Source organism: Callospermophilus lateralis, unplaced genomic scaffold (genome assembly GCF_048772815.1).
Source record: "Callospermophilus lateralis isolate mCalLat2 unplaced genomic scaffold, mCalLat2.hap1 Scaffold_183, whole genome shotgun sequence".
Lineage (NCBI taxonomy): Eukaryota > Metazoa > Chordata > Mammalia > Rodentia > Sciuridae > Callospermophilus > Callospermophilus lateralis.
In genome coordinates this window covers 104,643-119,643 of record NW_027512861.1, presented here as the reverse complement: position 1 = coordinate 119,643, position 15,001 = coordinate 104,643, and the positions used below count along the sequence as shown (strand labels likewise).

The 15,001-nt window shown below is 32.1% G+C and overlaps 1 pseudogene; it reads right to left on the bottom strand.

Moving 5' to 3' along the window:
* Nucleotides 1-2,279: 2,279 nt before the first annotated feature.
* LOC143387998 (zinc finger protein 280D-like) overlaps nt 2,280-15,001 on the bottom strand; it is a 75,152-nt pseudogene continuing 62,430 nt past the window's right edge.

Here is a 15,001-nt window from a genome sequence, read left to right as displayed (position 1 = left end):
TGCCGAATCTCACTGGCCTTCATATCCACATTGAAGGTGTCTAAGTACTCTAAAGCTTGGTTATGCAAAACATGGTCCATGGGCCAAATCCAGCAACAACCTATTTTACAAATAAAGTTTTACTGGAATATAAACAGGCTTATTATTTACATATTATTCATAGGCTGATTTCATGCTACATGGCAGAGTTGTACAACTATCACCACATGACCCACAATTATTTATTATCTGGTCTTGAGGAGAAAAAGTTTTCCAACCACTACTCACTGATCACTACTCAAAGATTTAGTTTGTTTATTTGATGTGTTAGTTTCTGATTGGGGATTAGACAAAGAGATTGTGTAAGAATGTAAACCAATTATGCTACCAAGTTCAATGCTTATTTCAACTTTATTTTTTATTGCCAAACTTTCTCAATAAAAGACAGTCAGATACAGATTACTTTTCTCAGTTGTAGGTAAAAGTCATTTCATTGACCAGCTACTTTGAATATCACTACTCTAAAGGTATATGGTGGAAGGGGGTAGAAATTACCCAAATCTCAAAAGGGATTTTGGTGTTACTTACAGACATAATTTAGCACAAATTTCTATAGAGTTTTGTGGCATAAGGTGATAGGCTTGGCAACAAATTAAATAAAACTGAGAAAGTGGTTCTTACAAAGACATTTTTCTACTCCCTGCTCCTCTATCGTTTATATTATTCCCCAAATTTTCCATGCTATAGATTTCTGTTTCAACAAGGTAAAAGATGACAGTTAATGGGTTTCCCTGTCTTTTCTTGTGAGCAGGAAAGATGAAATATTAGTTCTTCATCAAATATTCAAGAAAATAATACAATCATATATTTTGCTATTTAGTCTGAGCATATTTAAAAATGTACAATATTAAATTGTATTTCTGTTTAAGTAAAAGGATTTATAAAGCAATTATTCTCTGTAAATATTGGCAATATTATCCCTTGTATTTTAATTTCTGATTTAAAATAAATCATGCCAGGTGAAGACTACAGAATGGAATTCTAATAACAAATTTCTTTGAATGAGTATACAATTTCTAACAGCACCAAAAGTAATCTGAATCAAGCATTGATCTGAAAAGTAAAATGATTCAGGGACAGATTTTCATTGCAAATATTTACTCAAAAACTACAACAGAATTTTAGTGGCCACTTAAAACATTTAACATTCAGTGAAAGAAAATTTAAGAATTCAAAGCACATTTTAAGAAGTAAAAAATGTAGCATTTAAATAAAGTTTATTAGTACTTAAAGCAAACTATTATTCTTCATTTTATTCTATATCTATTATGTTCTAGATGATAAAAAACTGAAAAATCAATTTAGCAGCCAACTTATGGGTAAATTAGGCTACTTTCCCCAAACCAGTCTTCTATATCACTCTTTTAGGTCCCGTTTGAAGTTTCTATTTTACAATTAAGAAAAAGTCACTTAAACATGACTGAATACATGTTAGCACATGTTTTCAGTTTACTGCTTTACATTATCTACATTATACCATACTTTGGTTTGGCTTCCAGACCATTTTTATGGGTCTATTTCTAAGGAAGATATTAAAACAATATTAAAAGGATAGTAGCTACAGGAGTTTCAACAATGAATTTCTACTTTGTACAACTAGTACATCAAGGGATATTTGCACATCTTACATACTGACCAAAAGCACAAATATAAATTTATGTTTTATAATTCCACTTTCACTGAAAGTTTAGTTAAAGGTAAGCTTACAGCCTGGCAGGCTAACACTTGTTAGCGAGGTACACAGATTCAAAAATTCTGTTTACATGCTTCTGACAGACTGGAATGTTATACTGAATTCAAAATTAAGTTTGCGTTCATCCAAATTCTCATTAGATCAATTTAGCACTCTAAGCATGCTCCATTTTCCAGCATTATACTTAAAGCCTTTATTAACAATGCCAATCAGCCACTATTTAAAATCTATTACTCTGAAAAGTACATTATTTCCAAATCTCTTTCTTTAAAAGTAACTTAAAAGGTTATACAGATAATAAGGATTTTAAGCTTAGGACTGAAAGTTTGAAAAATTTTAATAATATAACTAATCTCATAAATCCATTCATATCTACAACCAAGTCCTATTTCTTCAAAAACATAGCCTTTGATCTCACACTTAGCTTTCATTAAAATCCTGTTCGTGTTTTTAAAAACTTGGAAATCCATACCATGCATGCTGTAGTTGGTGAACTGATTTAATAACTTAGATTGAACATACATGTGAAGCGTATGAATTACCTCCCTCACATTTTCTTATTTCTGAACTCTACCACAGCACTACTGAGCTCACCTGATTGCACTGTTCCAAATGCTCTTTCTGTTGGTGTGCTACAACTTAGAATGACTAAATTATTTCAACTTTGTTCTTTTTCATCTGCCAAGTCTACTGTTGTCTCTCCTGTGCTTGGACTATCTTCTCCAGGAATGTCATTTTTTTGATCAGACACTACTTCATCAGTGTTGGCAGAAGAATCACCATTTTTCTGAAGAATCTCTGTACTTTCATACTCAAGTACCTCTGATGGTGTCAAAGGTTCCAAATGAACACTGCCTTGCTCGCTAACATCAGAACTAACAGATTCTGATTCATCTCTTTTTCTCAAAAACTGATCAATGCTAACATCACCTGATGGTAACCACAAATCCTTAATATTCTTCAAAGAAAACCGAGCTTCACTGGACTTGTGATCTTTAATCTGATCACTTGAAATTATGTTTTCTGAACTTTGGCCCATTTTCAATTCCATTTCCTGACAAATGTGCTGTCTTTGTTTTTCTTACTCCATTTTATCTGCCTCAATATTTGAATCATAACTGAAGATTTTCTTTGAGCCAGTTTCCTTGCCTGCAAGACACTTATTATTTTCTTTATCTGAAACTGTTGTGTTTTCTTCACTTTTTGTTGCTAATGAATCTTCAAATAAATTTGTATCACATCCATTTTTTTCTTCTGGTGAAGAAGCTTTATGTTGCTTACTGAAAAAGAGAAAGTCATTTATTATCTTTTTCTTCATAAAACAATATATTTGAGCACCATCAAAATAAAGACATTTGCTAAGAGAAAAAAAAAAATCAAGGCATCTTCTTTGTTAACTGAAAAGGAAAACATATGCAGATTCCCTGTCTTTGATGGGAGGTTACAATTTAGGAGGAGGCCATTTTTTTTAAGCAAGACTGAGAGAAACTTTGGAGACATGTTAAAAAGACACTCAGGTAGTCTATCAGCTGATTTTAGTCTCAGCTGTCATTATTTCATCTGTTTAAGTCCCTGGCCTGTTTTTAGTTAAAATTTAAGTGTTGTTATTAATTTGTCAGAGCACCTAACATGAGGAATATATTTGAAAAAAAATATCTTTTTCTATACTTGTTTTTGTATTCTCTTATGCTTAAAATGTCTTTTCCTATGCAAAATCAGATATGCATTGACAAACATGTCCCTAATTTTTCACTAGCTCGATTAAAAAAAACTGCCTGAAAAAACATATACATATATACAACATAGGCCTATCTTTGTGTGTACAGATTTAAACTACCTGCAACTCAGACTTTTTCCCAATGAATTATGCCAATATCCTAGCAACAATTTCAAATAGTCATTTATGATTTATTGAATTAATATATCCATAAAGCTACTTTTATAAAATTTATGCCATTCCATTGATCTGTTTTTAGATTATTTGGGGGCCAATACCACACAGTCTTAACAAAAGATTAACAATGTACTTTATTAGGTAGAGCAAATCACTTATATTCTGTTACTATTCATAAATCTCATAATTTAAAAACATAAAGGACATTTATTTCCACAAAAATGATCATTAAAATTGTGCTTAAAATAGTAAACACACAAATTAGTATCTAACATGGAGAAATAATAAAATACATGGTATTAAAAATGGAAATATATAAATATATAAATCTTATATATTTATAAATATATAAATCTTATTTTAGTTTGCTAGTTTCCAAACCAAGTCTCACTGAGATATTCAACTTAATACTGATTAAATCTACAAATTAATTTGGCAAAGCATCTATCATGCAAGTTATCTCAGTAAACTTTTGCTTTGTTTTATACACATTTCTCATTTTTGTTACTATTGTGAATGAGCTTTTTGTTCAGTATGTTTTATAATCACTGATCTATCAGAAAGATTCTGTTTTTTAATTTTTTTACATTAAACCACCTTATTAATTTCAATCATTATTAGTTAATTTTCTTAGATTTTTACTGGTCAGTTACATCACATGCACCACCTACCTACTCCAGAACTCAAGGAAATTTGATAGATGAAGATAAGGCTAGATAACTTTACTACTAAAGTCCAATATATACTTTCATAAGGCCTTATTCAGTGATTTACTTTTTTGGGGACAAGAAATTAATTAATCTCAACAGACTAACAATTAATCCATTGTAAAACACAGAATAAAGAAAAGGGTAAAATACTTAATCTAGAACCCTGAATAAAGTTCTAATTAGAATGCTTAAAAGGACTATGAAACATGTTGTGTTTCATAGAGATCTACCTAAGCACTGAATTTTTAAAAACCTCAACCTCTGAATTTTCAAATTTTTAGCTTTATAGCTTTTTGAAAACATTTTAAGATTTCTTATTTGCAATAATTGTCCAGTGTTATAACCTGTAGGATCTTATAACTGTTTTCATTTAATAGGGATAGCTAAAATTTATTAACATCTAGTTACTTAGTAATATAAGAATTATTAAGTACTTTTAAAAAATATTTTACAACTTATTAAATGTACTGTACATGTTAATAAGATTTAAAAACCAAGAATCTGGAATATTTTTGTTGAAATAAAAATTTCAACAAAATCATTATTGAAACCAATAATATATACAAAAGGCTATAGAGCCCTTTGTCAGTTAACTATGAAATAATGTGGTTTACATGTTATTTTATATGCTTAAATTAAAAGAGATTCAGTTTTTCCTTATATTTACCTTTCAGAATTTGATGATTCTGTTTTTTTTTTCAGTCACATTAGATCTTGCAATTTCCTGACATGTTTCACAATACTTTACTTTTACATTCATGGCTAAACTTAAAGAAAAGTATTTTTATAAGACTAAACATTCTGGATAAAAGGAACTTATGTATCCAACAAAAAATTCTGAATACAAGAAAGAAATAGGAAAACAATTTTTTAATTTCAACTAGATTAATTCTCATAATAGAAATTAGAATACTTATTATTATTAGAAAAAGTGTTAGAATAATTCTCATAATAAAACTAGAATTTGTGAAAATATCAACCCATAAGGATTTCAGTGAATCAAAAATTTCTGGATCAAATTCAAGAAGCAGTTATCCAGTGATATCAATACCTCTTGTCCTTATATCTCTTTCAAATATCAGCTATAATTACAGTGGAACAAAAAACTAGTAAAATAAAACTGAATTTTAATAACAAGATGCATCCACAGGGGGTGGGAGGAGGAAAAGAAATAACTGACAGTATTTGCTAATAACAAAAGTAAAAAATTAATACTTTGGAAAAATTCACACCCAAGACTGATGGTTAATTATTTCACTAATAATGGTTATTTAATATCACTAATATTAATGAATGTGATTTCTTGATATTCTATAACATAACATGTCAGCATTTGGGATATCCAAATAATTTAATGAACCAATATTTTTCAAATGACCAATGCATAATGTTACAAAATTACACATGGTAAAAAAAATCCATTCAAAGTTTAAAACAGACCAATAGATTTTGATGTACAAAGTATAAAGAAATTCAATGATGCAGAGTCAGATTGTACACTGCAACAAACAAAAAGATTTCACTTGTCTAGTGCTGGTGTAGTATCAGAGGAAAATAATCACAATTATCTGAAAAGATTTAAAATACTGGGTGAAGCTGGATATTTTTCAGATATTTCTACCAAAACAACATATCATATTATACCAAATTCAGAAATATAAGAATCTAGTTTTCTTCTACTAAGACAGACATTAAAAAGATATTCATGAATGAGTATAAAACAATACCATTCTTCTAAATTTCTTTTGTTTGGGAGAAATAGTTATTTTTCAGAAATAAAAAGTGTTATTTGTTAACATACACTGGGTTTATTGTTATTACATTAAATCAATCAATAGCCATTTTAAAAATTTCTAACATGGTAAATACAGATTATTTTTTATAGTACAAATGGGTATATGTAAAAAGTACCTTTGGAAGTTCTGCAGTACACACCTATATGGCTATGCAAGTCTTCCCTGTCTCCATCTAAACACAACATTTTCAATGGACTTTTGAGCCTCACTCTTTAATCATATGTGGACAGTAATCAAAACACTACAAGACATCTGCTAACATGAGAAAGACCAAAATAAACAAAAAAGGAACAAAGAAAGAGGTCTGAATACATGAGAGATGTTGCTGGGGACAAAAGAAAAAAAATGTACCTATATACTTACTATTATCAGAGAGGTATGTTATTGTACCTATTAAACAATAAGAAAACCTCCAAAAACAGAACAAACTGAGAATAAATGACTAAAGAGCTCTTCAAAATTATAAATATTGCAATGAAAAGAGATAAGCAAGCAAGAAAAGAAAATACCATACACTGAAAGGAGTTAATGCAGGTGATCCAATCCAGTAAAACTGACACAGAGCTCATGAGTCAGCAAGCACATGACAGTAACAAAGAAATAACAAAAGAAAACTTTCTAAAAACAGAAGTCTTCAAATGCAGGTTTGTCAAATATACCTACCATAATGAATGAAAAAAAAAAAAAACGATGAGCAAATATCACGAAATTTCCAAACACTGGTATAAATATAATCATTACGGTTTCTAGAAAGAGCAAAGTAACTTAAACACCAAGAAAAAGAACAAAAATTGCTATAAGACTTATCAAAAATACTGGGTGAAAGACAGTGGAATACCACTTTAAAACTGCATAGAAAAATAGTTATCTATCCACATTAGCCGAAATACCATTTAAGTAAATATATTTTTAGAAGTGCAAAGACTGTAAAAGAAGATGCTCTGCTTCTGGGAAAGCTGGTAGAACACACAATCCAACAAACAACAAGGAAACCAAGAAAAGAAGAATTTATGCTTTAGGAAACAGAATATCCAATGCCACAGAGTGACAAAGGAAAACGCATCAGGCTTAAAGAGCAACTAGTTTAAACTGGAGCAAGGATTGGAGAACTCCAGACCTCTTCAAAATTTCTCGGTGTGTAAAAACTTTGAAAAAAATATTTTCAAATATTAGAAAAATTATAATTTTAAAAAAGCATTATATAAACGAAAATTTTTAAAATGAGCAAAAAAAAGTTTTTTTTTTAAAAAAAATTAGCTTTTAAATAGTTGGACACAATACTTTTATTTATTTTTATGTGGTTCTGAGAATGGAACACAGCACCTTGCATGTGCTAGGCCAGCGCTCTACTGCTGAGCCACAACCCCAGTTCTGCAAAAACGGATATTTAAAAAAAAATCATTTATTTATTCTAATTAAGTATATATGATAGCAGAATGCATTTTAATTCACTGTACACAAATGGAGCACTTTTCATTTCTCTAGTTGTACACGATGTAGCATTGTACCCTATGTGCAGCCACACATGTACCTAAGGTAATGATGTCCGCCTCATTCCACCATCTTTCCTGCCACCATGTTCCCTCTCACCCCTCCCTATCTTTGTCCAATCACATTTCCTCCATTTACCCATGCCCTCCTGCCCATTATGGATCAGCATCCACTCATCAGAACATTCAGCCTGTGTTTTGGGGGGATTGGCTTACTACGCTTAGCATGATGTTCTCCAACTCCACCCATTTACCTGCAAATGCCATGATTTTATTCTCTTTGAATGTCAAGTAATACTCCATTGTGTATATATACCACAATTTCTTTACCCATTCATTTACTGAAGGGCATCTAGGTTGGTTTCACAGTTTAGATATTGTGAGTTAAACTGCTATAAACATTGATGTAGCTGCATCACTATAGTATGCTGATTCTAACACCTTTGGGTATAGACCAGGAGTTGGACAGCTGGGTCAAATGGTGGTTCCATTCCAAGTTTTCTGAGGAATCCTATACTGCTTTCCATAGTGGTTGTACCAATTTGCAGTCCCACCAGCAATGTATGAGTATACCTTTTTCCCTACATTCTAGCCAACACTTATACTGCTTGTATTCTTGATAATTGCCACTCTGACTGGAAGTGAGATTAAATTTGAGAGTGGTTTTGATTTGTATTTCTCTAATTAAAACATATGTTGAACATTTTTCATTTATTTGTTAATCTTTTCAGAAGAGTCTGTTCCGTTCCTTAGCCCATTTATTATTATTATTATTATTATTATTATTATTATTATTATTATTAGTGTTTTTTGAGTTCTCTATGTGTCTTGGAAATTAGTGCTCTAACTGATGTGCATGTAGTAAATATGTTCTCCCACTCTGTGGGCTCTCTCTTCACGTAATTATTTTCTTTGCTGAAAAGAAGCTTCTTAGTTTGAATCTATCCCATTTATTAATTCTTGATTTCATTTCTTGTGCTTTAGGAGTCAAGTTAAGAAAGTCAGGACCTAATTGGAAATGATGAAAATTTGGGCCTAGGTTTCCTTCTATTAGGCACAGTGTCTTTAGTCTAATTCCTAGGTCCTCGATTTACTTTTGACTTTTGTAGATGATGAAAGAGAGTGGTTTAATTTCACTTAACTGCTTATGGATTTCCAGTTTCCCCAGCACCATTTGTTGAAGAGGCTATCTTTTTGCCAAAGTGTTTTCAGCACCTTTGTCTAGTATGAGATAACTGTATTTATGTAGTTTGTCTCTGTGTCTTTTATTCTGTACCATTGGTCTATATATCTACTTTGATGCCAATACCATGCTGTTTTTGTTACAATATCTCTGTAGTATAGTTTAAGGTCTGGTATTAGAATGCTTCCTGTTTCACTCTTCTTACTAAGGCTAGCTTTGGTATTCTGGGTCTCTTATTTTTCCAAATGAATTTTATGATTGCATTTTCCATTTCCATGAGGAATGTTCCTGGGATTTCAATTGGAATTGCATTAAATCTGTACAATGCTTTTGGTAATATGGTCATTTTGACAATATTAATTCTTCCTGTCCAAGAACATGGGAGATCTTTCCATTATCTTAAGTCTTCTTCAATTTCTTTCTTTAGTGTTCTGATGTTTTCATTGTATAGATCTTTCACCTCTTCTGTAAAATTGACTCTCAAGGTTTTTTTTTTTTTTGAGGCTATTGTGAATGGGGACGTTTTCCTAATTTCTCTTTCAGCGGGTTTATCACTTATATATAAAAATGCATTTGATTTATTGGTATTGCTTTGTATCCTTCTATTTTAATGAATTCATTTATTAATTCTAGAAGTTTTCTGGTGGAGTTTTTTGAATCCTCTATGTACAGAATCATGATGTCAACAAATAGTTATAAGTTTGAGTTCTTCTTTTCCTATTTGTATTCCTTTAATTTCTTCTGTCTAACTGTTCTGGCTTGAGTTTCAAGAACTATGTTGATTAGAAGTGGTGAAAGAGGGAATCCCTATCTTGTTCCAGTTCTTAGAGGGAATGTTTCCAATTTTTCTGTTTAGAATGATGCTGACATTGGGCTCATCATAGGTAGCTTTTACAATATTGAGGTATGTTCCTAATACCCGTAGTTGTTCTAGTGTTTTAAACATGAAAGGATGTTGTATTTTGTCAAATGCATTTTCTGCATCTGTTGAAATGATCATATGATCATATGATTTTTATCTTTAAGTCTATTGATGTGATAAATCATGTTTATTGAGTTCCATATGTTGAACCCAGCTTGCATACCTGGGATGAATCCCACTTGATTATGGTGCACTATCTTTTTAATATATTTTTGTATGCAATTTGCCAGAATTTTATTAATTTTTATATCTATGTTCCAGGGACATTGCTCTGAAGTTTTCTTTCCTTGATGGGTCTTTGTTTGCCTTAGCTATCAGGGTGATACTAGCCTCATAGAATGAGTTTGGAAGGAGTTTTTTATTTCATGGAATAATTTGAGGTGAATTGGTATTAATTCTTCTTTGTAGGTCTTGTAAAACTCGGATGAGAATTCATCTGGTTCTCGGCTTTTCTTTGTTGGTAGATTTTGATGGCATCTACTATTTCATTTTCAAAATTGATCTATTTGTGTATGTCCTCATAATTTAGTTTGGAAAGATCATATGTCTCTATAAATTTGTTGATGTCTTCAAGATTTTCTATTTTCTTGAAGTATAAATTTTCAAAATAGTTTTCAATTACCTTCTGTTTTTCAAAAGTATCTTGTATCAAGAATTTTAGTAACTTTGAGTGTTCTCCTTTTTTGTTAGGGTGGCTAAGGTTTATCAATTTTAGTTTTTCAAAGAACCAGCTTTTTGTTGTCATTTTTGTCAATTTCATTGATTTCAGCTCTGAGTTTATTTCCTGTCTTCTACTTTTGCTGTTGATTTGTTCTTCTTTTTCTAGAGCTTTGAATGTTAACTTCTTATTGATTTTATGAATGAGCTCAATGCAATGAACTTTTCTCTTTGAAGTGTCCCAGAAATTTTGGCATATTGTATCAGAGTTCTCATTTACCTCTAAATTTTTTTTTTGAGGATGTCTTCTGCTATCCATGCATCATTTAATAGTGTATTATTTAGTCTCCAGGTATTGAAGTAGTTTCTATATTTCACTTTATCATTGATTTCTAATTTCATTCCATTATGGTCTGGTAGAATGCAGGGTAGTATTTCTTTTTCTTTCTTTCTTTCTTTTTTCTTTTTTTGTATTTGCTAAGAGTTGCTTTGTAGCATACCATATGGTCTATTTTAGAGAAGGATTCATGTGCTGCTAAGAAAAAACTATGTTCACTCATTGATTGATGAAATACTCTATATATGTCTGTTAAATCTAAATTATTGATTATATTATTGAGTTCTATAGTTTCATTTAGTTCTATAGTTTCTTTGTTTAGTTTTGTTTGGAAGATCTATCTAGTGATGAGAAAGGTGTGTTAAAAGTCACCCAGTAATATTGTGCTGGGTTCTATTTGATTCTTGACATTTAGAAGGGTTTGTTTGATTTATGTAGATGCTCCATTGTTTGGGGCATAAATATGATTGTTATGTCTTGTTGATATATGATTTATTTAAGCAGTATGAAATTTCCTTCTTTATCCCTTCTGACTAACATTGGTTTAAAGGCCACTTTATCTTATATGAGGATATATACCCCTGCCTGTTTCCACAGTTCATATGAGGAGTATGTTTTTTCCCATCCTTTCACGTTTGATCTGTGGATATCTTTTCGAAATAAAATGAGTCTGTTAAAGGCAGCATATTGTTGGGTCTTTTTATTTTTCCAATCTACTAGTCTATGTGTTTTAGTTGATCAGTTTTTGCTACTAACATTCAAAGTCATTATTGAAATATGGTTTGTATTCCCAGTCATTATGGTTTGTTTTTGGTTTTGTATTTGACTTGGTTTCTCCTTCGATTGTTTTTTCCTTCAGTGTAGTTACTTTCTTTGCTGATTTTCATTTCCTTCTTATGGAATATTTTGCTGAGAATATCCTGTAGTGCAGGTTTTCTCATTGTAAATTCTTTTAACTTTTGTTTATCATGGAAGGTTTTTATTTCATCATCAAATCTGGAGCTGAATTTTGCTGGATATAACATTCTTGATTGGCACCCATTTTCTTTCAGAGGTTGGTATATGTTGTTCCAGGATCTCCTAGCTTTGCGGGTCTAGGTTGAGAAACCTGCTGAGATACGAATTGGTTTTCCCCTTTACATAATCTGGAACTTTTCTCTTGTGGCTTTCAAAATTCTATCTTTATTCTGTATGCTAGGCATTTTCATTATAATATGTCTTTGTGTGGATCTGTTGCAATGTTGTAGATTTGGTATCCTATAAGCCTTTTGTATTTGATTTCCCAATTCATTCTTCATGTTTGGAAAATTTTCTGATATTATTTCATTGAGAGCATACATTCCTTTGGTTTGTATCTCTGTACCTTCTTCTAATCCAATAAATCTTAGATTTGGTCTTTTGATGCTATCCCATAATTCCTGGAGGTTCTGTTTATAGTTTCTTACCATCTTCACTGTGTGGTCAACTTTATTTTCAAGATTATATATTTTGTCTTCATTGTCTGAGGTTCTGTCTTTTAAGTGATATAGTCTACTGGTGATGTTTTCTATTGAATTTTATTTGGTTTATTTTTTTCTTCATTTCAAGGTCCCCCGCCTCCCGCAAATCTATCTTTTACTACCTGTATTTGCTCTTTGTTGGAGTGATGGATTGTCACCTGTATTTGCTCTTATTTCATTGTTTGATATGTAGATCATTTTAATTATGTACATTCTGACATAATTCTAACATTTCATCTACTGTACTGAAAACAGATTCTATTATTATATCATCTTGGTTTGTTTGGGGCACCCTTTTCCTTTGTCATTTCATTTTTCCATGTGTCTTCTCCTCTAGTAGTGCAAATCCGAGGTGTTATAGTTTCTATTCTATAATCATACAGTGTCCCTGCAAGTTTCTGGTGTCTTGCCTTTAATGGGGAGATGGATATTAACAGCACCCAATGCAAATGATATACAGTTTTAAACCAAATAGTTTCTGTTTAGATGATTACAGTTTTATCACAATAAAATAAATGATGTGTTCAATTAATATCTGAAATATAGACAGGTTTGCAAAAGAGTCTACAGTTTCTATTGGTGGACAAAGACAGAAATGGGGGTGGGGGTGTAGGGTGTGTAAGGTAAGAGGTGAGAATATAAAAGTATTAGATCATAGGAGTGAACATGAATCAAAAAAAGTTGACTTTTAATAGGAGAAAAGAAAGAGGCAACCCTGCTCAAGGCTCTCTTCTGTCTGCAACAAGATGGTGGCTATTAGCACACCTAACAGGGATACCTCTGGCATAACCAAGCTTGATGACCTTGATGATAAGTCTTCCAGGTCCTGATTGTGTCCCTAGATGGCAGTCACCACATTGTAGTTGGCAGCAGTGATAACATCAAACCTGTAAGTACCTTGGTGTTGAGCTTTCAGTCAATGGCTGGTGTCCCAAGACAGATACTACTACAACTAAAGATAGTAGCAGTAGTAACAGAGGTAACTCAGAATGGCAGTGGGGGTGTCCCAAGATGGAGGCAACCACTTTCAGAGGTGGGCTGAAAGGGTGGGACTTACAATGACTTTGGGCTGCCTGGTAAGAGATACAGTGCTGTGGCATGCAGTGCTGTGGTGGGAAGCTGCTGCCAGTCCCTTTCTGTTGTCCCAAGGTGGAGGCTAGTATGTGGGGAGAGCTTTGGTGATGGCTGCAGTGTCCCAAGATTGAGGTGGGCCTAGGGAGCCATTCATTGGATAAATGGGGCACAACAGCCTGGTTGTCTGCTCCATGCAGGGGTGGTCCTGGGCCTGGGTCCCTGCGTGGTTCACTGGGGAAAGTCCTGGGCCTGGACTCTTGCATGGGTCTGAGGCGCAGTCCAAGGCCTAGGCTTGGACTTTTCCACGGGTCACTGGGGGCCAGCCTGGACTGATGGGGGCCAGGATACATATTTTTAACACCAGAAAAATAATAAATATAGAGAAGGAAAGGATCATAGTACACTTACTGATCCAGCATATGTAACAGTATTAAAAACTGTGATGTAACTGCGCTGGAATCAGTGCTGTGTCAAGCCACACATGGGTCTGAGGAGGAAGAAAAAAATGCATATCTCTATATACAAGTTTTTGTGTATTTAATATTATTTCTCAGAACATTAGTCTACGAATACTGAAAAACTTAAAAGTTCCTGAATTGAAACCCAAAACATTAGCTTAAGTTAAATATTCTAATCAAATCAGGATTTATTATCATTTAACTTTCTTGGCCTTATCGAAAGTAAACACATCAATAAATATTTTCAAAATGTAAGTTTTCTCTTGTTGCAAATGAGCAAACTTCCATGTTTGACAATTTCTCTTGACCAATGGACAATTTTGAAAATTTTTAACATTGTTAATTTACTGAAATTTCTTTTACAAGATGAAACTATGGATACAACTGTTAAAATCTCAGAATACCATTTGAAAATCTGTATTAGACTGCACTAAGCCCAATGTTGTTTTAAAACATAATGTCAGTTGTATATTACAAATCATTGATATGGTATATTGCTTTAAACTATTTCAGATCAAACCTCAACAGAGATTAAATTATCAAAAAATTTAAGTGCCAATTCAGTGGTTGTTTTATGTAAATTGTATATATTTACAGCAAACAACTATTCTCTAATTTAAAAATTTGAAAGCGGGGCTGGGGATGTGGCTCATGTAGTAGTGCACTCATCTGGCATGTGTGAAGTTCTAGGTTTGATCCTCAGCATCACATAAAAATAAAATAAAGACATTGTGTCTACCTAAAAGCTAAAAAACAAATATAAAAAAATAAAAATTTGAAATCTACAGAACACTTCATTTTTCATGTCTATTTCAAATATAAAATCAGGCATGTGACTATATGGTTGTCTTCTTCCTCCCTTACCACTCCACGTGTGTCCTACCAGAAGCTGCGGGATTGGTCAAGGGTTATCACATAGCCGTGCTAAAATCTTTCAAACAAGTTCTCAAAACATTGGTAATCTTCATCTCTATTTAATAAATACTTTCCTCATAAGTACTGATATTCTCATGCAGTGATTAATGTATTTCAACTTCTTAACTTTTTCATTTATTTTCAAAGTTAGAAAGAATGTCCATCTGTGGCTAATGTTTTGCATTTATTGAATATACTTTCAAAATTGCTTTCTGTCATTTGTTGTAAACAGAGAGAGACAGCCTTTCATGAAATGTGCAGTTTTATGTACACTCATTGTATTTTCACTAGAGAGCTTCAAATTATTCCATTTGATTCAAATTTCATACTGTAA